Source organism: Meriones unguiculatus, chromosome 7 (genome assembly GCF_030254825.1).
Source record: "Meriones unguiculatus strain TT.TT164.6M chromosome 7, Bangor_MerUng_6.1, whole genome shotgun sequence".
NCBI lineage: Eukaryota > Metazoa > Chordata > Mammalia > Rodentia > Muridae > Meriones > Meriones unguiculatus.
In genome coordinates, this window is record NC_083355.1 from 12,242,473 (window position 1) to 12,267,979 (window position 25,507).

At 42.5% G+C, this 25,507-nt stretch overlaps 1 long non-coding RNA gene across 1 annotated transcript; it reads right to left on the reverse strand.

The window, feature by feature from the left end:
• Window positions 1-370: 370 nt before the first annotated feature.
• LOC132655378 (uncharacterized) lies at window positions 371-22,141 on the reverse strand. The gene is made up of 4 exons (XR_009593192.1): window positions 22,085-22,141; window positions 8,210-8,377; window positions 4,083-4,157; window positions 371-993 (listed from the first exon to the last, which is right to left on the reverse strand). It is a non-coding gene; the product is annotated as an uncharacterized LOC132655378 (long non-coding RNA).
• Window positions 22,142-25,507: the final 3,366 nt, after the last annotated feature.

The window sequence follows — 25,507 nt, forward strand, 5'->3', positions numbered from 1 at the left end:
CCTAGAGGTCACATACTGAAGCCAGAAAAACAAACAGGGATTCTCCCATCTCTACCTACAGCATTGGGGCGGCACATGCCACTACATCTGGATTTTGACAGGGGTTCTGGAGGTCAAAGGCAGATCCTCCTGCATGCATGGCAAGCACTTTACTGACTGAGTCATCTCCTCAGTCCCCACCTCGACTTTTTTAACATCAAAGCTATGTTTCTTGGTTCATCGTATAGGAACAGAGCACGGGTAAAGAAGAGAAATTATTATTTTCCTGGCTCTAATGTTTTCAAAGGTGATGGCTTCAGAGGTCAGGAAAGAATTCACAGCTTAGATAAGACATTTCTTGGAAAACACCTTTAATCAGAAAGAGTAGGGCCATGTAGGAGTTATACGGAGAGGAACAAGGAAGTCTGTGGTGCCGTGTTTAGGCCAATGAGGGAGGATCAAATGGGAGGGGCAGATATCTTCTCCCATGCCCCTATAACAGGAGTGTGCTCCTAAAATTTAAAAACAGTCCCAGCATTGGAAGATACTTCATATTATCTGAGATTAAACCTTCTCACCTTCCTGAAGCAGGAGTTAGAGTGAATTTCAAAACTCCGTAAGTTGTTTTTCTTGCACACTTAAGCTCCCGAGCTGCATGAGATTGGCACAAGTTATCATGTCAACCATTGAGTGCAGATCAACAGAGCTCCAATGGCAGACTTCTGTCTCAAAGGAGCTCTAGGACACGATAACAAGGAAGAGGTTACAAACAGCAAGTCTGGGAGAGTTCTGGACAGCCCCAGGGACGGACAGGCCAAGCTTCAATGCCAAGTCAGTTCGGATGAAAGAGCAGTTTGTCCCTGTACAGACGTCCCCAAGCAGGGATGTCAACAATTTCAAAACACTTCTGAAGAAAAGGCCCGAGATGTTCCATTAGGCTCAAAGGCAATTTACAGCCAGAGGCATAGTCCTAAGACCAAAGCTTCTCTCCAAATGTGTTGGGGGTTTGTTTCCCTGAAAAAGAAGGCAATGGCCAACAAATGAACAGAGAGAGAGGTCTACAGTTGTGTCCACACCAAGTCCCTTTTGAATGCCAAATGTCCTATTCCTTTGCTGCAAGCTGAATCTAGCTTCATGCACACAGGAGCTCAATGGGTGCCTTGGAGACAGGGGGAGGGGGAGGAAGGGCAAGAGAGGTGCATGCTGCATTCACAAGGGGCCCTTCACCTTTCTTTCCAAAACTGAGGCTCAGCAGAAAGCAGTGCCTGGGTCCTCGTTACAAATGCTGTAACATCTGGGAGCCTGTCCTAGTTTGGTTTCTGTTGCTGCCATAAAATACCCCAGCAAAAAGCAATTCGAAAGGAAAACAGCTTAGTTTAGTTCACAATTCCAAGTTACAGTCTGTTGATGCAGGGGAGCCAGAGCAGTGGGAGCCCAAGACAACTGGTCACATCACACCCGCAGACAAGACCGGAGAGAAATGACTGTGTGCGTGCTCGCATGCTCGCGCTCAGCTCAGTCTCCCCACTCATCCATTCCATGATGCCCTGCCTGGGGCATGGTGGCGCCCATAGAGGCCTGGGCCCTCTCACATCACTTAATTAAAGGAATACCCCCACAGAAATGCTCACACGCCTTCCCAGTGTAGACAACCACTCAGTGAACTTTCCCTCCCAGGTGTTCCTAAGTTGTATCAAGATGACAATTAAAGATAGCCACCGCGGGAAGCCGAACCAGGCTCACTTAATTAAAAAGTTTCGTTTTCACACGAAATTCCCCCCTGTGATTCAGAAACCTCAGCACAGTGTGAGAAACCCCATGGAGCCAGGATCGGGCTTCTGAAAATGTAGGTGACTTCCTCAGTAGCCCAGCAAGAAACATTCCTCCTTCAGGAAGTGCCTGCAATTATTCAACTGTCAGGAGAAAGAACAGGCCCTTGGAGTTAGTCTGGCTTAGGTGTGTTATAAGGACTTAGTTCTAAGGACTGGGGAGACAGCCCAATAAATAAAGTGCTTGCCATGCAATCTCGAAGATCTGCGTTCAATGCCCAACATCTGTATAAAAACGCAGATGCAGCGGTGTGCACAAGGAAACAGATACCAGATCTCTGGGCCTCACGATCTCTGGGTCGTCCAGCCCAACCTAATCAGGGAGCTCCCGGGCAGTGAGAGACTCTGTCTCAAAAACAAATAACAAACAAAATGAATGGCACCTGGGAAATGACCCCCAAGGTTGACCTCTGCCCTCCTGCCCTCCACACAAACAGAACGCATACATACATACACACACACACACACACACACACACACACACACACACAGCTAACACACACAGAGACTGGATCTTCAATGACTCACTCTGGAGCCTGAAGCAACGTTGCAGCTGTGCCTATATTTTTTTCATCTATAACATGAGGACAATGATGTTAACTGACTCAGTTCCCAGTGTGGTTATAAGGCTTAGACGATTCAAGGTATGTAAAACATTTGAAATGGTGACAATGTGGTATTTTAAAAAAAAATTGCTACTGGCAATTTTTAACTAATCATATAATGTGCATGTGTGGTGTGTGTTGTGTGTGTGTGTGGTGTGTGTGTGTGTGTGTGTGTGTGTGTGTGTGTGTAGGTCAACTCTCGGGAGTCAGTTCTTCCCTTTTATCATGTGGATTCCAGGGATTGAACTCAGGCCTGGCAGCAAACCCTTCTACCCACTGAGCAGTATCTCTGGTCCTAGCTACTTGCATTTTTTAAGAGGAAATGCCTTTGATGCTTAGGACGCCAGACAAAGGTGCTGAAATCATCTTGGAGACTTCTTCCCCTTTAACCCTGCCCAGCATGAGGATGAAGACGTGAGGGTGGTTTTAAACCCCTCTGGCAGGCCTGTGCTAAGTGATGGGCCGTGGAACAAGTTCTAGGGAAACTGGAGTGAATCAGTGTTTCCCAGACTTTATCCATTCCAGAAGCATCATCTGCGCTCTTTTCAACCATACCGATATACAACCTTATGTGCTATTTTTATTTAAATCAATATACAATGAACTTGACTTTTTACAAGTCACATCCTAAAGCCATAAATAACGTCTATAAAATCAAAAATTCAATGCACTGGGTTGTATTTCTTTCTACTGCACATTAAAGTAAAGCCGTAACTGTGAGAATAAATACGTTCACACATGCATAAAAAGGTTGCAAGAGCTCCAGGCCATCTCTCGCTTTCTATCTTAGCATTTTATTAGCTTCCAGCTGCACTTAGAACTGTTTCAACACCAAATCTCTCCACTCAAGTTGATTGTACAAAACTTTTGCTTCAGGCCCATTCTTCTCAACTGAGGACCAGAGCTGCTGAATGACTTGCGCAAGATAACACAGCTAGTGCTGGACAGACAGGAGACCAGGCCCCGGCTGTATCATGATGTCAGAGGTAGGAGCACCTTTGCTGTCTCTGAGACCCGTGGAGACAGTGGTTATTGTCCCTCTTCCCACCCTTCCTGCTGGGCAGCTTTTGTCTTCTCATTGTTTGATGTTAATTTCCTCCCATGTCTAATGTGGTTGCCAAGTTCACAAAACAGATCTACAGATAATTATTCCTGACAGTCACTGCTTTCATTTTGCAGTCTTCCTGTTCGGGGAGATGGGGTGGGGATTTTGCTTAGCCCCATCCTGCCTGTCACGAAGCATCTTTCAAGGAATGAGCCTCCATCTTCTTAACTGTCCAAAGCTACTGCAAAACAGTCGTGAGCAAGTTCTAGGGGAGTCAGCCTCCAGCCCATGGCTTGTCCTTTCCCATGTCTCCCCTCTCTGTAAATAATTCTAGAGATCCATGTGTAGTGTGTATGAAAGGGAATGTGTATGTACTCAGTGCACGTGTGTGTGTGTGTGTGTGTGTGTGTGTGTGTGTGTGTGTGTGGCGTTGCATGCAGAAGCCAGAGAATGGCGATGGTGTCGTTCTCTAGCGCTCTGCCTTATTCTTTTGAGGCAGGATCTCTCCATGACTCTGGAGCTGGAATTCCCCAGCTAGGCTGGAAACCAGCAAGCCTTGGTGATCCTCCTGTTTCAGCACCCCCAAAGCACTGGGGTGGCAGGCCCGTGTGAGACCACGCCTACCTTGATATATTGGCACTGGAATCGGAACTCAGATCTTCAAGCACTTTCAGCCACAGAGCTATCCTTCCAGGCCTCCTGAGGATTCATGACAATGTTAATTAGTTATCAAGGAAGAACGAATATGCACTGTCTCCTGTGCTTTATGGCGGACATGGTAATGTTACCTTATCTACATTCAGCTCCATTCAGACCACCCACAAGTGCCGGGAGGTCACCAGAGTCAAGGTGGCAACTCGTGGCCTCCCCCAAAGAAGGATGTGTCTATTCCTTATGGTCACCACACAAGAAAGTTTTCAAATGAGTCTTTCTAAACCCTGCATTCTCAATCGGGCAATTTTGTCCAGGGGCAAAAAAAAAAAAAAAAATCATTCTTGGAAGCAAAAATACTTTACATATTACAGCCCAAAACAAAACACATGACTCATGTTTCATGTGTCTTCATCAGGGAGAAGTTTAATTTAATTTTAACTGATGTAGGCAATTACTTCAATAATATGATAAACATTTATCTAGGTGAAGTAAAACCTCAGGGTGTCTGTCTGTCCTTGGTTCCAGCAATTTGGTTGCTAGTATCTGTCTCACAAAGAGCCCATGAGAGACTAAGGAGAAACATGCTGCTCATTGCACTGACACCTCAGTAATAAAGCTAAGCATCCATCAGTCAGGAATAGCTCGATAAAGCATGACAGATCTTTTCTGAGAAATTTACACGAGAAGCCTCCATGCCATGTTATTGACTAGAAAAGCCCATTTGAAGAATATAGTGACAACTCCTTGACATTAGAAGGGAATTGGCTCCAGGATGCCTCAAAGATAAAGTCTTCATACAAAATGGTGTCTGGGAGGGATGAAGAGATGGCTCAGTGGGTAAAGAACTCCTGCTTAAGCAAGAGGACCTGAGTTTGAATCTCCTACCACCCATATACAGCAAGATGTGGTAGCACGCACAGCTGTGCCTTTATTGCTCCTCCTGAGAGAGGCAGGTAAACACAGGAGACCTGGGAAGCTCAGGGGCTAGCTATCCTGGAGTATGCATAGAAAACCACAAGTGGGAGGTGAGGATCACCATGTAAGGTTGTCCTCTGACTTCCACGAGTGCATCACAAGACATGCACACGTGTTCCCACATACATGAACACACCCACACGCAGATACATACAAAGTTTCAAACAATAATAATAATTAAATGGTATGCTTGCATAGCATTTGGGCGCATCCTTCTTTATAAATCATCTTTAGATAACTTACGCAGATAACTGACATGATGTAAATGCTGTGTAAATAGTTCTTATGCTGTATTGTCTAGGATACAATGACAAGAGAAGAGTCTAAACATATTCAATGTGGGTGCTTTTTATTCAAATTCTATTCTATTCTGCAGTTGGTTGAGTCTGCAGATCCAAAGCCTGTGGCTACAGAGTATGTTTATATATAGAGAAACATATAATCACACGCATATAAATATATATGTATGTATGTATATAAACACACTCATATTAAAAATAAGCCCATCCTGCTCTGTAATCTCCTCCTCCTCCTCCTCCTCCTTCTCTTCCTTTTCCTCCTTCTTCTTTTTGTGTTTGTTTTTTTTGTTTTTTTTTTTTTTTTTTTTGAGACAGGGTTTCTCCGTGTATCTCTAGCTGTCCTGGAACTCACTCTGTAGACCAGGAAAACCTGGAACTCAGAGATGCACCTTCCTCTGCCTCCTGACTTCTGGGATTAAAGGTGTGCACCCCCACTTCACTGTGATCTTCTGTTTTATATACATGATCTATATGTAAATGAAAAAGAAATTCTATAGAAGTTTACTCGCCAATATGACAAACACAGCTACTCTAGAAAGAGTTTGAAAAGGTTAGAGCTGTTCATACATTTTACATACCTTAATTTGTCTTTTTCTTCTTCTTTTTTTCTTTCTCTCTCTGTCTCTGTCTCTGTCTCTCTATGTGTCTGTGTGTGCATACACCTGTGTGTGTAGCTATGCGTGTGCCTGTGTGCACATCTGTGTAAATGTCAGAGATCAAAAATGGTTTCCTCAGGATATCATCCACATCTCTTTTTGGAGACAGTCTATCATGGGGCCTGAGACTCACTGGGTAGGCCAGGCTGGCAAGATGTCCCATCTCAGCACTCGGATTAAAAGCCACCATGCCAGGCTTTCTATATGGGTTTTGAGGACTGAACTCAGAACCTCCTGCTTGCAAATCAAGCGTTTTATCTCCCAGGGATGAGTTATGAATAGGTCTTATAAGTAAGAATAATAAATATTAATATTTTTTGAAAAGAATCCCTACTTCATTCGTGTAAGATTAGGAATGATTTCCTTATCTGAAGAAAGATTTATTCAGCCCTGAAGAAAAGATCTGTCACCAGATTTCTAATAAAACTGGAAATCAAAAGCCTGTGTGTGCTTCAGGCAAATTAAAGCTTTATCTTTTTATCAAATTATAGAAAAATGACATAAAGGTATGCCAAGTCTTTGAAGAAAGAACTCCCTAAGGCTTGACAGTTTCAAAAAATAAAAAGGTATAGAAAGATAGGTTTTACTAGTAAAAAAAATAATAAATAAACTGTAGTGGATCCCCCTTCTTAAAGAAGGTTTGGCAAACATACACCAAACATACGTGAGAAGGGTTGTCCACCAGCAGACATGGTCCTAGGGTCACCCAAATATACTTATTGCTGAGTACTTGCAATGGAGAGAAGATAGAAAGCATTCAATAAACCACCAAGGAGACTGGAGAGGAAGCTCAACAGTTAAGGGCACTTGCTGCTCTTCCCAGCACCCCCAGCTCCAGCAGAGCCCTCTTCTGGATCCCATGGGCACCAGCACACACATGAACAGGCACACACATACACAGAAGCAGGGTAAAAGAAATCTTTTAAAATCTATCCTTCTATTAATAGAGAATAGAAAAAAGGGCTACTTGAAAATAGCAAGGGAGCCAGAAAGTGAGGAGAAGGGAAATAGGCTGAGGATGTCAAAGTCATGAACATGTCATGTTGAGATTCATGTAATAAATACATGCAAAAAAAAAAAGAGGAAACAAATTATTCATAGGAATAGGACAAAGTATGGAATTATGTATTCCATAAGGAATACATCTCAATATCCATAGTAGACACCTAAACTCTCAATGCTATAAAATCTATATTAAAATAATGATACCCTGACAAGATGTGGATTAGTGGCAGACAGCATGTATAATGTGGATACACTGGACAAAAGGACAGACTGGGACAGAATGAGGTTTTATTATGCTCCTACTTATTTCTGGAAATTTCCCTTTAACATGTTGAGACTCCTTGGTCACAGATAGCTGGCATTTCCTAAGGTGAAGCTGCACATGAGGGAGGAGCACCATATGCAAAGATACTCTCGGGACTCATCCTCAGTGATGGCATATGTGCGCTGACGTAGGGAGAGATCCACAAGACATTATTTGCCATTAGTCCATTAGAGGGCCTCATATTAGAAACAGCCTCGTTTGCTCAGTGAACCAATGGGTGTGCATAGACGGGAGGTCTTGGAAAGGTGTCCACCAGGATATTAAAATTTAACCGCTTGAGGGGAATGCTCAGTGGTTAAGAGCATTTCATTGCTCTAGCAAAGGACCCAGACTTGATTCCCAGCACCCACATGATGGCTCACAACCACCTACAATTCCAGTTCCAGGGGATCCAACACCCTCATCTGTCCTCCGTGCACAGAAGCATGTGGTGAACACAAAAGCGTGGAGGCATGTATACACTAAAGAAGTAAACAGATCTTCTAAGAATAAATCTCAACATTTTTAAACTCTTGAGGTTTTTTTTTTTTTCATTAAGTAAGCAAGAAATTAATAATGTTTATAGGAAAGCCAAACATATTCCAGGGAAACAAGGAGGCTGCTAGTGATGATACACACTTGTGTTCATATTGGCAGCTTCATGGGTGACTTACAAGTAACAGCACCTTGATATGATGTGTATGTGTTATCTTCTGCTGCATAACAAATGATGCCATGACTTAATAGCTTAAAGCATCATTAACGTTTCATGGTGTTTGTGGGTCAGGAATCCAGGCTTCAAATCTCTCTCACAGTCATGTGTTTGCCTCCATGGAGACTCCACGGAGTCAGTGTTACCTTTAGACGTGACTGAAGAAGAATCCCATTTCCAAGACCATTGTGTAGGCAGTTTTCGATTGTTGCCATTTGCTCCATTTGCTGACAGGTCCATTTGGGCACAGGTTGGAAGTGACTTTCATCTTCTTGTCACAAGGACCTCTATAGAAGGCACTCACAAAAGGGACACTGGATTTATCAAAGTGGAAGAAGCAAAGAAGCAAGAGGGCAAGTGAGCTAGAAGTCACGCTCTCATAACATAGTCTCAGACGTGCTATCCCTTTGCTTTTCCCATTTTCCTATCTTTTGGATGTAGATCCCTAGGCTCAGCTCATAGTTTTTGTTTTTTATTTTTGTTTTTCACAGAAAACCGTAAGAACCAGGAGGCAGATGTCTCTGAGAACCTTCTTAGAAGCTATCTACCATAAATGATTCATATAAAGACATAACATGAAAAGAATATTGGAAAGGAGATGGGATGGTGTTATATTATTGATGCTTTCAAACAAAAGTGGCCAAGGAGTCCACCTGTCACTCATCATGTAGCTAACTACCCGGTGAGATCACTAATGGGAGTGAAGATGCAGGAACCTGGGAGTACGCTCAGACAGAATGTGTTATACATCCTCAGGCCTGGGGTCAGGTGACCCTGATGGGTCATGAAGACAAGAAAGCAACCGACCGTAAAACATCAAAATTGACAGTAAAATTCTCCTTGCCAATCTCAGGTCTTCCAAGCCGCTGTGCAAATCACACTCTGTAAAGACAACGTTCAAAATCCACACCTCACAGTTTCTTGACATTGTGCCATAAACTGTTGACCCTGGATTACAGAAATCATTCTTTTTATTCTGTGTCCTGCTCATAGGCTGCCAACTATTGCTGGAGGAACTTCTGAAAGGGTGCCAACTGGCTCTACCAGGCACACCTGGCTCCTTCCAGTGAACTTCCATTCTCTTTTCCTACCCCCAGGCAGCACTGAAAAGACAATTGTATGTGTGTGAGCATTCAAATAGAGAACAGGTAGATGATGGATGGATGGATGGATGGATGGATGGATGGATGGATGGATGGATGACTAATTCATAGATAATTGATGATTGTAAGATGGCTATAGATGATAGGATAGATGACATAATGACATATAGGTGATAGATTAATAGATGAGAGATGGATACATAGGTAGGTAGATATATAGATAAATAGACAGATAGATAATATATAGGTAGATAGATAATAGATGCATAATATGTATATAGATCAAAGATAGATGATTGATATATAAATAAAATAACACATGATAGAAAAGTAAATAATAATAAATAAATAAATGCATAATAGAATGCCACCACCATTCTCGGAGCTTATTCAAGTGCCCTTGTTGCCTAGATTGTTCTTCTAATCCTTTATGCCTCCGTTCAAATATTCAAAGATCCTTTCACTGCAAAAGGCTTTCTCAGCCCCCATTCCTCAGCATGTTGAGGTGCCCAGGGTACTGGAGTTAACTCATGGGGAGCACCCTGGTGGGTTTAAATTTTTCAAAGAAAACCCAATGATAATTGACATCTGCCAAACACAGTGAAAAGCCATAACTGAAGGCTTTTCAGTTTGATCACTTGGTCACCGCATTCCATTTGATCACATCCTGTTTTTGCAAAGCCGGGTTTGGATGATGTAATTTTTTTTTAAAGTACCACATGAAAATCAGTGCAGAACAGTAAATAAGTGGCCACACCCAGTCTACCTTCAAGGTCTATCAGTACCAAGTAAAACAGACGTGTTTGTTGTTGTTTGTTTATTAGATGTTTTTACATATATGGGTGCTTTGCCTTTGTGTATATCTGTATGTCACATGTGTGATAATTTCCCAAGGAGGTTAAACAAAAGCATCGATGTATCCCCTGGAACTGGAGTTACAGCTGGTTGTGAGCCACCTAGCAGGTCCTGGGAACCAAACCTAGGTTCTCTGGAAGAGCAGCCAGAGATCCAGCCACTGTGCCATCTCTCCAGCCCTGTAACTAGTTTTGGGGGCCTGGGTGGGGGGGTGAGACAGGGTTTCTCTATATATAGCTTGGCTGCCCTGGACTAGCTTTCTAGACCAGGCTGGCCCTGAACTCACAAAGATCTGTCTGCCTCTGCCTCCCTGAGTGCTGGGACCAAAGGCATGCACCACCACACCCAGCTGTAACTGTGGTTTTTAAGAACAAAATTAAAACATAGTGTCTCTTTTGAAATAGATATTAATTGTTCATACATTACAAAACTTGGAGGAGCTAGTGACTTATTAAAGAGAACTCTTACACAATTATTTTGCCTTGGTGTGCTGTGAGAACAGGCCAGACACTAAGGATGCTATGAACCAGGATAAAATTTGGGGATTTTTGCCCTGGACTCATCTCCAGAGCTACTTGCCTTTGTCCTGCTCCTGATATTTCTTCTGAGAAAACCGGTCTAGTTTACCTGAATAACAAAGTATTTGAAGTGTGTGCTGCTAGTACAGACCACACACACACACACACACACACACACACACACACACACATAAGAATCAGACCTTTCCCCTATATAGCTAGCACGAGACAAGAAGAGGCTTCGTGACACATGAATAGATACAAAGAGATGAAAAACTAAAAGGTGGAAATTGAGGACGGGACAAAAGAATAGATAAGGGACACGGGAAGGGAAGGAGAATGAAGCCAACCCTGCACCATCCACTCTTCTGGGGCCGGCAGAGGCCATATGAAGAGAAAACGCACAGGTAGAAATGACTAGAGCCAGGAAACTCTGGGCCGAAGAAACTTTGACTGCAGGAGAGACCATATAACACAGAATAAAGATGCATCCCTGTCCAAAGTCCCACCCTCCCTTTGGCATTGTGCAGAGATGAGCACAAGTTCTTGGACAATAGGATTACAGCAGATGAGAGGGAGTCGGGAGGCCCAAGTGCGAGCAGAACAGGCACCATGTGATGAATGGCTGATAGGCCAGCTTCCTAGAAGAGTCTAGAGAAGGGATGAGGGCTTGCCACTCCTAGGTGGGAAGAATCGGTGCTCACTGTGGTCTGTGTGAGGACGAGGACCACTCAGGAATCTGTATACCTGTCTTCAGCCCCTAGATCAGAGCTCACAACATGATGAATGTTCATGTATTTGTTCTTGTCTATGTGTATTAACAAAGGCGGGTAATTCCAACCCACCAAGCTCTTCAACCCAAGAACAAATTCAACGGTTTCCCCTGCTTCTTGAAATGTTCTCTTAGCTCTCCCATTTTCTTAGGGTTTCTATTGCTGAGAAGAGACACCATGACCAAGGTAACTCCTTTTTTTTTTCATTTTTATTTTTTATATTAATTACAGTTTATTCACTTTGTATCCCAGCTGTAGCTCCCTCCCTCATTCCCTCGCAATCCTACCCTTCCTCCCTTATCTCCTCCCTGCCCCCTTCCAAGTCCACTGATAGGGGAGGTCCTCCTCCCCTTCCATCTGACCCTAGCCTATCAGCTCTTATCAGAATTGTCTGTATTGTCCTCCTCTGTGGCTTGGCCAAGCTGTTCCCCCCTCAGGGGGAGGTGATCAAAGAGCCAGCCATTGAGCTCATGTCAGAGACAGCCCCTGTTCCCCTTACTATGGAACCCACTTGGACACTGAGCTGCCATGGGCTACATCTGAGCAGGGGTTCTAGGTTACCTCCATGCACAATCCTTGTTTGGAGTATCAGTCTCAGAAAAGACCCCTGTGCCCAGATTTTTTGGTTATGTTGCTCTCCTTGTAGAGCTCCTGTCCCCTCCAGGTCTTACTACCTCTCTCTTCTTTCATAAGATTCACTGCACTTTGCCCAGAGTTTGGTTATGAGTCTCAGCATCTGCTTTGATACATTGCTGGGTGGAGTCTTTCAGAGTCCCTCTGTGTTAGGCTCCTGTCCTGTTCCCTGTTTTCTCCTTCTTCCAATGTCCATTCCAATGTCTTTCTGGGTGAAGATTGATCATCTTACCCAGGGTCCTCCTTCTTGCTTAGCTTCTTTAGGTGTACAGATTTTATTATGTTTATCCTATATTATATGCCTAAATCCATTTATAAGTGAGTATATACCATGTATGTCTTTCTGCTTCTGGGATGCCTCACTCAAGATGATCTTTTCTAGCTCCCACCATTTGCCTGCCAATTTCATGATTTCCTTGGCAACTCTTATTAAAAAAAGAAATTATTTAACTGGAGGCTTGATTACAGTTTCTGAGGCCTAGCCCATTATCATGGCAGCATGCATGCAGGCATGGCACTGGAGCGGTATTTGAGAACTTTCCATCCTGATCCACAGGCAACAAGACCTCAGAGCCCACCCTCAGTGACACACCTATCCATCCAGCAAGGTGACTCCTACTACAATAAAGCTCCTAATCTTCAGTTTACCAAGCGGGGAGTAAACATGTAAATATACGAGCCTGTGGCAAACATTTTCTTTCAAACCACCATACCTGTGCTCTCCATTTTTCTTTGGTATTATTGTTTTGTTGTCTAGCTATTACTTTTCAAATGGATCTATCATTATATTGTACAGGCTAGTCTTGAACTCTTGAGCTCAAAAAATCCTCCCATTTCCATCTCCTAAATAACTGGGACTAAAGTAATAGACCACAACACCTGGCTTTCCTACATGCTCTGATAACCAGTGTCCCATTTTCCAATACGGTTCCTGTCTCCTAACAGTTTTCCTGAATGCTGCCTTATTCAGACTTCATTCCCTCCATCCTAGCCCATTGTAACATAATACTTGCTCAAACCTGCTTGTGGGCTGGAGACAAAGCTCCATTGGTAAAATGCTTATCTGTCATACACGAAGTCATGGGTCAATCCCCAGCATCACAGAAAACCAGGCAAGTGGAGCAAGCCTGGAATCCTGACACTCAGGGGATGAGGGTTAGAGAAGCAGAGGTTTAAAGTCATCCTGGACTGTCTAAGGACTTTGAGACCACACCGGACTACACGAGACCCTGTCTCAAAAGAAAAGAAAACCCTGTTGTTTTCCTCCAGCTTCCTGTCAACCACCCAACGAAGACTGAGCTTCTTAGTAGCGTTTGTGAAGGCCTCACTCACTGGCTGCCTTACTTATAGCTTCAAGCTCTTCCATTTCTCTTACCCAAATGGAGTACCGCCTGTGCTCATTGGATTTGTGCACATTCCTAGTCTATACCATGCCATTTCTTCTCTCTGGCGCTGGATTATAAATTCCTTTGGTTGTTTGTTTCTTTGTGTCTTATCTTTATATTCCCCCTGGGCCCAGATGCCTGCCTAGCCCAGGGCCTTGTTTGGGGGCAAGGGGACTTGGCTACTACCACACAGGAAAAGTATCCATTACATATATACTTCAAGCCTCTCTGTCTTCTTGTATAACCAAGGGGACTTATCTGATTCAAGAGTTTGGCTCAGAGATCTAAGTTTGCTCTTCTCGGCATCCTCTTCCTTCTTAGAAGAGCCACCACCTGCAGACCAATATTCTCAGCAGACCATCGCCTGTTCTTGGCCATCCCAAAGCATCCTAGGAGAGGTCATCCCTGCAAAGGGAGCCTTCATTTGAGGGAGGAGAGGTGTTGGTATGATCTGAGGGATTCCACACACACTGTCAGCCAGACCTGAGTCAGCCCATGACACAAAGCTTCATGAGCAACAAAGAAAATGTTTTTTGTTTTTTCCTTTTGGAGACACTGATTAAGAACTTTTACTCACTGGAAGGAAAATACATGGACATGATTAAACACAGAAGAATTAGCAGAAAAGATTTCACACTGACAGGAAACTGCTCCTTCTTCTCAACCCTAACCCTTCTCTACTAACAGAACCAGTTTCCCCTGTGTGAACTTCTAGAAGACTCTTAGGGTTGCAGACACGAATACACACACACGGAAGAATGTTCTTCTGAGTTTTTCTATATTTAATGCTGTGTCTCACGTCAGCATGCAGACATCCTTCATTCTTTTCTAACAACTATACTGGAATCTATTGTATAGAATAAATCCTGCCTTCTAAACGGCCATTCCTCTCATGACTACTGCCCTGCGTGCATTTATTTTTTCTGCTGTAAGCTCAGCTGCAACAGGTATCTTTGTACACCCTCCTTTGGGTCCGTGTTACAAGTAGTTTTTTTTTTTTTTTTCTCTAGAAGTGATGCTACTGAGTTGAAAGATACGTGTATAAATTTTTAATGTTAAAGTAAATACAAACCTACAAAAACTTTGCAAGAACAGTACAAAAACTGTGGGGGTTTTTTTCCTCCCATCGATCACTTGAGTAAAGTTCATTCTCTGATGCCTTAGTTGATCCAGTCCCTGAACATGGAAGCTCATTTTCAGCAAACAGAAGCATATCCACAATGCCAGTATGTGAGCCTGAAAACCATCTTAACCTTGATTAAATTACTATTGCCTAATCACTAGTCAGACCTCCATTCAAGTTTCCCTAGCTGCCCTAATAATGCCTAGTGAAAAAGTTCGTACATATCATTGCCCTCGATTTCACACTTCAAAGTGTTTGTTGCAATCTGTTGTCTGTTTGGTTCTTAAGTCTGTCTTACAATTCTTTCCATTTAAGGCAGACTCAGTGGTTGGTTTTTCCAGTCCTGTTGAAAGCTTAATATCACAAACATACTGCATGTGTTCTGAGCACGTCATGAGAGAACTGACTTGAAATCTATCTCAGAAACCAATTTTCTGTTTGCTCACCCTGAGGATGATTAAGCAAACAAAGCCTGGGTTATGAATAGTGTGACACCATATAGTGTCTCTTAACCAAGGAAAGGGAGGCAGGGATTTGAGAAGCACCCTTTGTTATTTCCCAAACAGCAGGAGGTTGGGGGAGGAGAAGTTTCCATGCTCAATTTCACTTCTCCTCTCAAGAAATTTGGTTTTATTTCCACTTGATTGTTGGATTTAATTTTCCAGTTGTACTTTGTTTGTTTGTTTTTCAGTTACCACTCGAAATTTACAAAAAGAAGGGGAAAAAAAACTTTTCCTATTCTTCATGTTCCAAATCTTCTCTCAAATTAACCCTTCATATCTACCCCATTTCTCTTCTCTATACTTCTCTTTCTTGGTGATTCCATACATGAATACATCTGCCTTCCTGGTAGCCATTTTTGGACTTTATGGTTTTTGATCATCATCTCAAAACATCAGCCAATTTTTTTTCATCATTTACTTTGTTTACAAAGTGAGCCTTTCCCTTCCACCCTCCTGAGCACCCAGGGACTTGCATTCTTCATTCTTCTTGCATCTTGTCCATCGACCCCTTCCCATGTTCCTTTAACAAAGCCCTCCTCGCTTTGAAGAGCCTCCCATTTCTCACTTCTCTTGCAGTCCTCTGCTATCTACCTTCCTATCTCACTCCCTGCCCTTCACTGTGGAAATGTGGACAAACAGAGGAGGCAAGACTCTCCTTACAACAAGCCATTCTCACAGAAATGAACCCACTTCCATATGAAGATTGTGTTTCTTAAGGACATAACCACCCCTGATAGCCAGGACTCTGCCTTCCAACACTGCCACAAAGAAGGCATACCCAAGCCACACCCCTTGCAGGAATATTATCCATGCCTGATCAATGATAAGAATAGACATACAAGGTGGTGTGTGTGTGTGTGTGTGTGTGTGTGTGTGTGTGTGTGTGTGTAGGAGGATGTGCAGCTGTATATGAGGCCAAAAGTTAATCTCAGGTGTGAGTCTTCAAGCATCTTCCATCTTGTTTAAGACAGGGCTGCTCATCAGACTAGGGATTGCTTGGAAGACTAGGCTGATGGTCAAAGATCCCCAGGAGCTGCTACGTCTCTGGCTCCTCCGTGCTGGAAATACAAGCAAGCACCACCTCCAGACTTTCTTTCATGGGTTCGGGGATCAAAGTCAAGTCCTTACAACATGAGTTCCAAGCAGTTTACCAGCTGGGCCAGTTCTCCACTGTCCCAAAGGTTTTTTGAAGACCTGTAAAAGAGGCACACAGGAGAAACCCATCTTTTCCCACTCCTTCCTTTCTCTGTGTGATGTTGTTACCTAAGAAGATGGAGCACTAGGCTGTGTCACCTCGCTGTCGTAAGAGCAGGCCAAGAGCACAGAATCCAAGGCTGCGCTCCAACACCCAGAGAATCATCAAGCCTTTGTGGCAACATGACAACATGTCTATTACCCTCAGCCAGCTATTTTGAAGCATTCTTCGGAAACTCTCTGGCATTTTCACAGAGTGCGTTGGGATGTCTATGCTGCCCACACTGAGGCTCTTATTTCAAAATGTTTAAATGGGGGTGGGGGTGGGGACACATGGTACAAGCAGGTGGAACAGACTTGAAGGTTATGTGTTAATGTGGCTCAGCTCTGCCTGCGTGGGCTAGGCATTGCACAGTGGTGTGTAGGAACAAATCATGTGTGAGACAGAAGATCCATAACAAGATGTGGCCAAGGAGGAAGACCACGTGAGAGCAGCGATCACACCAGGAAAGAGGGTTTCCTAGAGTTCTCCCTAAATAGTGGGTGACTTTCAGCCGTAAGACATATGAGCAGATATGGGTTTTCTTCTCTTCTCTTCTCGGGGGCCCCTTTCTGGCTTTTTGCTGAAATATGCCTTACTTCAAATCTTCCAGTGGTCTGACGGAGCATGGTGCAGAGTTTCTACGGAGCTCAGGATTCTTCCACAAGCTGCGTTTTGCTCCTTACTACACGTAGAGAGAACCTCGGCTCTTCCCCACACACAGATGCTGCCTCTGCCCAGAGAGCCTTGTGGCCTCCTAGTTGATTCGGTATCTAAGTGGCCCGAGGATGTTAAGTGGCCGGAGGAGTTCCTATCTGTTACGTGACTTGATTGAGTAAAGCCTTAAGTCATTTAATTTCAGTGCAAAAAAGGAGAAAGATCCTGATTCCCTCAGCTATCCCCCAACTACCAAAACAAGTGTTTTCACCCATTCAACCTACTTTTCAGCCAAAGTCTTAGTACTCACTTAGTACTCACAAATGCTTGGCTCATTATTGATTTAACTCAGCTGACACCAACAACATCATATACCTTCACAGCCCTTCTAAATTAGCCTTTGTTTCTATGATCTCAATTTCCTCCTGAGTTTTGTCATGCAATTTCATACTACACAAAAAAAAAAAATAATGAATAAAGACAAATTGCTAATAATATAGAAAGTCACACAACCCCATGCGTGTCATCGCTGATTATTGCCTGGCTACTGCAGCATGAACTGAGGTCATTCAACATGTAACCCCATATTTCTGAAGGCTTTGTCTAAGAAGATCAACTTACATGTAGCTACTAAGCACATTCCTGGGAACACAATGGCCAGAAGTATTGTCGCTAGAATTCATCAAAAGATTCTCCTTCTGATAACCCAGTCACTTATTTCACAAAGAAGCTCATTTTCCTCCTTCCTTTTATGCCAATCATCGCTGAGCTCAAATTAATCTCCCAAGAAAAAAATCACATATACCTGAAAATCTGTTAGCACTGCCTCATAAGAGGAAACCACAAAGCAGATAAAAATCAGCTTTCTTGGTTCCAGAAAGCCACTGCCGTTGGTATACTGTTTCTGCTCCTGATGTTCTCTCTCGGGGCTCAACACCCAGCATCTGCAGACTAACACTGGCCTCCATTCTACTTTTATAAATAAAGTTTTACTTAAAAACAGCCAGCCATTTCCCAATAGTTTACATCCTATCTGTGGCTGTTTCAGTACTATGAAACCATATGACTTACAAATCCCCAAATGCTTACTTTCTAGCCCTTAGGTGAATGAGATTTGTTAACTAGTTTAAAAGGGATGGCTTGCTCTTAAACTTTGGCTATCTTAAACTTATTGCATTAACATTTTAATATGTCAACGCAATTATATATAAATGCCAAGCTGAAGCCGATGTTGGTAAAAGATCATGATGCACGCTCTTTATTGCTTTATTCATATAGATTTTTAATTATCTTCTTCCTAACAGTATTTAGAATCTTGCGCCCAGCAGTGGGTATTCAGTTGTATTTTAGAATACAGGTCCGAGCTTTAGAATAATAACAACAGTAATAAAGATTCACTGTCAAAAAAAAAAAAAAAAAAGAAAATCAAACAGTAATCACTTTAATGGAAATTTTTAATATAGTACTTATTCCCTAAACTGGAAACTGATTGTGCATTCCTCTCTTCCCTTTTAGAAAATCACATCTCCGAAAACAAGATGACAACCTTTTAAATGCCTTTCATCCTCAGATCTCTTGACGTAATGGATCAAACTATTTTTAATAGTATGACCAACCTCCTAAGAATTTATCAGTGAATCATAGAATTCTACTTTAAGCAAAAGTGTTGCAGGGAGAAACCAAAATTGGTCTTCTGCTGTATATGGGAAATGCACAGAACATCAGTGTGCTAGGACTCAAAGACACCCACAAGGCTAAGCGTGGATTTCCGGCAACCAGCTTCCTTGTCGGAGTGCTTTGTATTCACTGTCACACAAAAATGACTGTAGTTTCTGTGTGACTTTGCCCTTCTCCTGGAGCTCCTTAACTTCCTCCCGCTGTCTCCTTCTCAAAGCAGACACAGTTTCTTCAGTTGTGTAAACCACAGGGTCATATGTAATATATGGTTTTTCATCTTTGCATGTCAAATACTGAATTTTCTTTTGTTTTCTTTTTACTTCAAAAGTAGCACAGAGGTCTTTGCATAAAAGTCATAAACATACTGATAACCCAAAACAATAAAAAAATAAAACTTTGATTGTTCACAAATCCTGCCACCCAAAGGAGACACTGGTAATGTTGTTATACACTGATTGATGTAGTCCGTAGTCTATATGCTACTCACACCTGACCATACCATCCAAAAGGTATATCCGCTTGGAACCAGTAGTTACAACTTTATTTGGAAACAAAAGATTTTTGTGAAAGCAAAAATCATCATGCTAAAGACCTCAAAATGACATAATTCAGAATTATCTGTCAAGCCCTAAACCCAATAGCAGAAACTCTTATAAGAAGAGGGGGAGAAACTGGTGGAGAATAAGGGCACGTGAAGGTAGAAGCTGGGGTTCGAGAGATTTTTTGCCACAAGCCAAAGAATTTCTGGCGCCTTTGAAAGCTGAAAGAGGCAGGGACAGACTTCCCCCTCAAGCCTTCCGAGGAAGCATGGCTTTGGTTTCAACTCCCGATGTCCAGAAGTGTAAGTAAGACAAATCATTTCTGTTGTCGTAGCGGCTTTATAGAATCATGCTATGACAGCCCTGGGAAGCTGAGGTCATGCGTGTGTGCCACAGATGTTTGTTGAAGGGTTAGCCAGTAGAGTGCCAAACTTTCTACAGACATGTACATAAAATATGTTTTAGTGGGTCATAATGTAACTATTTTATATTAACAAACTTCCATCCAGTAAAAAAAAAACCACATGTGGAGCTGAACAGATATCTCTGTGGTTAAGGACACTATTGCTCTTGCAGGAGCCCCAAGTTTGATTCCCAGCACCCACACGGTGGCTCACAACCATCTGTAACTCCAGTTCCCAGGATTCCACGCCTGTTCTGAACGCCATGGCTTCCAGCACGCACGTGGTGGTACATAAACCTACGCTTAGGCACACATGTACACAGAAAATAAAATAACTATTTAAACAGAAATAAATAAGCACACTTCCATGACAAACAATAAATACAGATTTACCTTGTACATAAACTTTTACTTAAGCAGGTCTTAAGTTTTATTTTTTTTTTCTTTTTTAAAGATTTAGGTTTATTTTGGATATTTTGCCTTAAAGCATGTCTGTGCAAAGTTCAGGTCACGGCCTCAGGCTCTGTCTTCCTGTCCCATGTATGGCTCAACATGGTTTGTTCTCTGGACCCAGGACTTAGTGCTCTTCCTGCCTCCCCTCATCACTCTAACCAAACAATTATCTCTACTAAAATTTTCCTTTGAAATCCTTTGTGAGCTTTCTAAGTCCTAACTGAATATTATCAAATATCATTACCTTCATTCTTCCTAGTCCTAACCAATTTCATGTTTTTTTCACCAATGGAAATATAAGGAAAAGAGATCTCTTGTTCGTTGCTTTCATCTAATTTCTGAGTTGTTAGAAAGAGATAGGTGAGACTGAATATATGGCACAACTTGATACTTACTTCTAGGAAAGAAAATGTGATCTAAGGGACAGAGGGGAAAGAAAGGGAGACCCAGCTGTTGTTATAAAATATCATATGTCACTTGAATATCCTACAAGGAGAAAATATTATTTGTAGAATGAAAGATAAATATGTCATGGAAATGAGCTACTCCTACCTGCTCTGACTGCTCACCACTCCTGTCATTGGAGCTGTTGCCTTTTGCTGGCATATGAATGGGGTCATTGAACCTAATCCACATTAAGACAACTTCCCAAAGTTACACTGAGGAGGCAGCACTTTTAAGAGGCTGCTGGGGTCATAGGGATACAATCTCATGAATGAATGATGTTCTCCTTGAGAGACTGGGTTAGTCCTTCCCAGCCTGGATTAGGGCTAAGTACCGGATTGGTCACGGGAAGAGAAAACTGTCCAATGTGAGTCCAGCCTCCTTAGTTTACTCTCCTAGTCCACTCTTATCATGTGACCTCTTCTGTTTCCTTCCAGTATCCTACCAGTAGCCGGTCAGAAGTGTCCGTTGAAAGCAGACAGAGCCATGAACTAAGATGAGCCTTGCTTCTATGACATATTCAGCCTCTGGTATTTTGGTATAGCAACACAAGACAGGCTAAGCCACCTTTCTCCTAAGAGCTGACTAACCGGCTTTAGACATGGCTTATCTAGCGAGACACCACAGGCTCCAGCAATGATCTCTGTCTGGCCCCTCTAGAACACCAAAGGGAAGTGGGCTCACCACCACGCATCTGTTGGAGTTTTCTGAGACGAGGGTTGTGGTTGTGTAAGCAGCCTGTCTCAATGAAACATCTTATTGAGTTGTAGCCCAGGGATTGGATGCATTTCAAATGAGGCTCAGTCCAACCCAGGGAAGAAACGGCATGGACAATTCAGCACAGACAAGGCTACAGTCATCTGTCTGTTCCTCAACTGACAAATACTTTCTGATCTTTTAATCCTTCCTTCCAACCTGAAAATAAAACCACTATTAAGAGAGTTGAGTGATCAGGTTTTTAAAATGTATTTTAATGTATCAGAGTTGGCCGGGAATGGTGGTGCACGCCTTTAATACCAGCACTTGGGAGGCAGAAGTAGGTGGATCTCTGTGAATTTAAGGGCTGCCTGGCCCTTAACTACATAGTGAGGCCCTGTCTCAAAAAATCAAAAATAAATAAATGAAGTATGAGAGTTAAGATGATGTCATTACTTTCATCCCAGTTACTCCTAGCAATCTTCTGAATCATGATTTGACAGAATCTAATTAACTTAATATAGCCAGTTGCACAATTTATGATAATAAATGGTATACTGTCACATTACACATATATGAAGTCCATCTGGGAAGGCAGAAACCTCTCATTACACACAGCCAACTAATGTAGCACCGTCGCACGGCTCTGCAATGGGGGTGGAATGACAAGGGCGTGAGAGCAGAGAGGAGCATCCTGGGACAGAACTAGAGAAGAAAACAGATGGTGGGAGAATATACAGGAATGGAGGGAGGAGGGAGGGAGCGAGGGAAAGGGAGGAAGGAGAGACCACAAAGACTTTGTGAAGGCAGAGACTGTACTGAAGATGTTTAGAAACATGCTACAGGAGTGACATCACGGCTCAGTAGATAAAAGCGCTTTCGGTCAAGCCTGATAGCCTGAGTTCAATCCTCTGGACTCACGTGGGGAGAAAACCAACCCCCATAAGATGCCCTCTGGCCCCCACACAAGCACTGCTTCAAAAGAAATCAATCAATGACTAATGTAATGAAAACATGCTGCCTACCTCAGTAATATGGTTCTCACTTCTCCACCCCCTCAGAAGTTATTTTGTGAAAGCCAGCATTAATTGTCAAAGTTCTTTGGAGTTGTGTCTATTTACTTTACCCGTGTTGACTCTCTACACTGAACTTTGAGCCAGAACAGTTATTCCTGTTACTCGGATAGAATGTGCTGTTTAAGTAGGACAGGGAGACACAACCGTTGGTCACCCTCGCACCGGAAGCTCACCTACTGTGTGCATGGGTGCGGCTTAGAACTACCAGGTCTGGAAGCAGTCCTCTACAAGAGGATCTGTGGGTTTGTTCTCATTCTGAAATATAATTACAGTTACTTTAGGTCAAACGTGTTCCGGCTTATAGTTTTTCCCCTCTGTTGTATGTCTCCTCAGGAAATGGGGTAAATGTTTGACTTTTATTAACCTTGCTTCACCTTACTGTTAAAACCCAGCACTATTGAAGATATCCGTTCAACAAACTAAGATGGGGTAAATATTTGAGGAGGTAGAGGTGTTTGACCTGATTTAAATGCTACCGAATGTTTATATGCATTCCAAACATCACATGGAATCTCACAAAATGTACACTTTTGTGGTTTTATGTGTTCATTAAGAGTTGATGTAAGTTAACATTATGACCTATTCCTTCAATCCCTGCACCCAGGAGGCACTGGATCTCTATGAGTCTGAGACCAGCCTGGTCTGCAGAGCTAGTTCAAGGCCAAGACCAGCCAGGATTACATAGTAAGAGCCTATCTCAAAAAGAAAATTAAAGTTTTTTTTTTAATAGCCCAGGATACAATGCCATGAAATAAAAACAAGTCAAGCCTTTCATTTATTTTATTTTTATTTTTTTGAGTCAGAGTTGCCGGTACCCAAATTGGTCAAACTTGCTACATAGTCGAAGATGGCCTTGAGCTTCTGATCCTTCTGCCCCCCCTTAGGAGTGCCAAGGTTACATGCATGTGCCAGCATGCCCACTTTTATGCGATCTTGGGGATTTAACCCAGGGACCAAAGCACACTAGGCAAGTGCTCTCCCGTCAAAAGTCAAGCTTTTTCACGAAATATGATCAATATACAGACAAATGTGAAGAATACCATGAGCAGTGGTCAGCTCCTTCATCTTGGTCTTGTGAGAAATTCCCACCGTTTAAGCCACCTAGTCAATGATATGTTTGTTAAACTCACCCAAACTAAGACAGCTGTCATCATTCCTGTCCATATTTTTTTTATGATTTTACTACATCAAGAATTATTCTTCCAACTTTGAACTTATGTAAATGGCTGCATCCCTTTCCATTCATACACACATCATGAGTCTTCACCTCTTCCATACAACCTGAGGTTATGTCAACATCAAAAATATATTTTTTTACTTCTCCATCCTTTGGGCTGTTTCCCAATGTATGGGCATATCACAGTTTATTAACTTATGCCCCTATAGATGAATACTTACTTTTTATTTAAATTCTTTGCTATTATAAGTCAGATTACATGAGAAATTATTTGGGGATGGGCACATACAGCCGTTTTTTTAATTCCATTTGGTTTTAACAAATAGCTCTTTGGTTAACATGACTGTACTGGTTTTATTCTGCTACTATGGTTTTTAAAAACAGCCATTTTGACCAAAAGCAACTTAAGGATAAAAAGGATTTATGTAGTCTGAGTCATGCTTAAGAAGATGAATGATCAGAGCTTACCCCTCATTACAGCCCAGGACCACCTGCCCAGGGAATGGTGCCACCCACAGTGGGCTCAACCTTCCAACATCAATTAACTATGAAGTCAAACCCTCACCTACAAGCCCACAGACAAACCTTATAAAGACAATTACTCAGCTGAGACTCTCTTTCAAGTGATTCTAGGCTCTGTCAGGTTGACAACACTAACTGGGAAAAAAATGACCAATAATACTGACTTCATTTATTTATTTTTTTAATGTATGTCTGTTGTGGTTTTTAAACATGTGAATCCCTGTGATCACTAGGATACAGAACAGTTCCATGACCCAGTTACCTAACATCACTCCATCATAGTCAAAGCTTTGTTATCCCGTTGCCTGGCAACCAATGATATATGCTAATAATGACAATGCCATAGTTTTTGGGAAAGGGTCATTTCTGAGACATCACATAGCCAAGCACTATGCGATTTTATTTTTGGAGACAGCACGACGCCTTTCAGATCTGCCCTGCCACCATATGTTTCAATGAGATATCCCTTCATCTTACTAAGTCATCTTCTATCATGGCTGTCCTCCTGCCTCTGCCTTCAGAGTGCTCAGATGGTAGGTATGTACTGCTCTGCACAGAGACACTGGTTCTTTTACGTGTTTAATGCTTGGGGCTGTGTGTGCGTATGTTAGCGTCTGTTTGAGTGCATGTGTGTACAGGTGGGCTGCGCATGTGTGCATGTGTGTATGCGTCCATGTGGAAGCCAGAGGACAGCTTCCAGTGTCCTGCCCAGAGATACACACTATCCACCTCACTTGAGACAAGATATCTCAGTGGCCTGGAGTCGATTGCCAGTGGCTTTCAAGGATATTCCTGTGTCTTTCCCCAGTACTGAGTACAAGCACAACACCTGGCCTTGCTTTTAGATATATTTAACTAATTTACTTATTTCAAGCAGGCCCCCACGGACATGCCCACAGCCTGACCCAGTACACACAACTCCTCGTTAAAACTCTCCTCCCACATGATTCCGGGTTGTACCAAGCTGAAGCCAACCATCACACCCCATGTTTTAAAGAGCTTAAGAAAAAAAAAAAAATCAACTATCAACTTTACCCAGATACTTGACATTTCTCTGCTCTTTCTTCATCCCTGATATTCCAGGCCCCCTTCTGGAAGCATTTATCTTCTGAAAATTCCCTTTAACATTTGCGAAAGCTAAATTCTCCTCACTCTTTTTTTTTTTTTTTTTTAAATCTGAGAATGTCCTTATTTCATCTTCATTCCTGAAAGAAATTAATGCTGGAAGGGAACTTTGAAATTGTCTAGCTCCAAATACTCATTTGCATGTGAATCTTAGCCCAGAGGCATTAAATACCGTAACCCACGCCATCATGATCGCTAATGGCTGAGCCAGGACCACAGGCTAAGTCCCTCACTCCCAGACCTCTAGTCGTCCCCTCTTTGTAATGTGCTGACTTGTTATTTCAATTATTTCGTTTGCACTGGGAATAAATTTATGCAAAACTGACTCTTACTTGATTACTAGGAAAAATATAAAATTATCTTTTTTTTTTTAACAGCTAACGGGGCATTAGAGATCATGAGCTTCACTGCTCTCCATATTTTTAAATATAGAAAATGAAGGTAAAGCAGTCCCCTAAAGAAATTGTATTAATTAGAGCCATGACTTTTTATAGCAAAAACCACACTACACACCAACCATTTGTAACAGCTATAGCTGTTTTGTCATT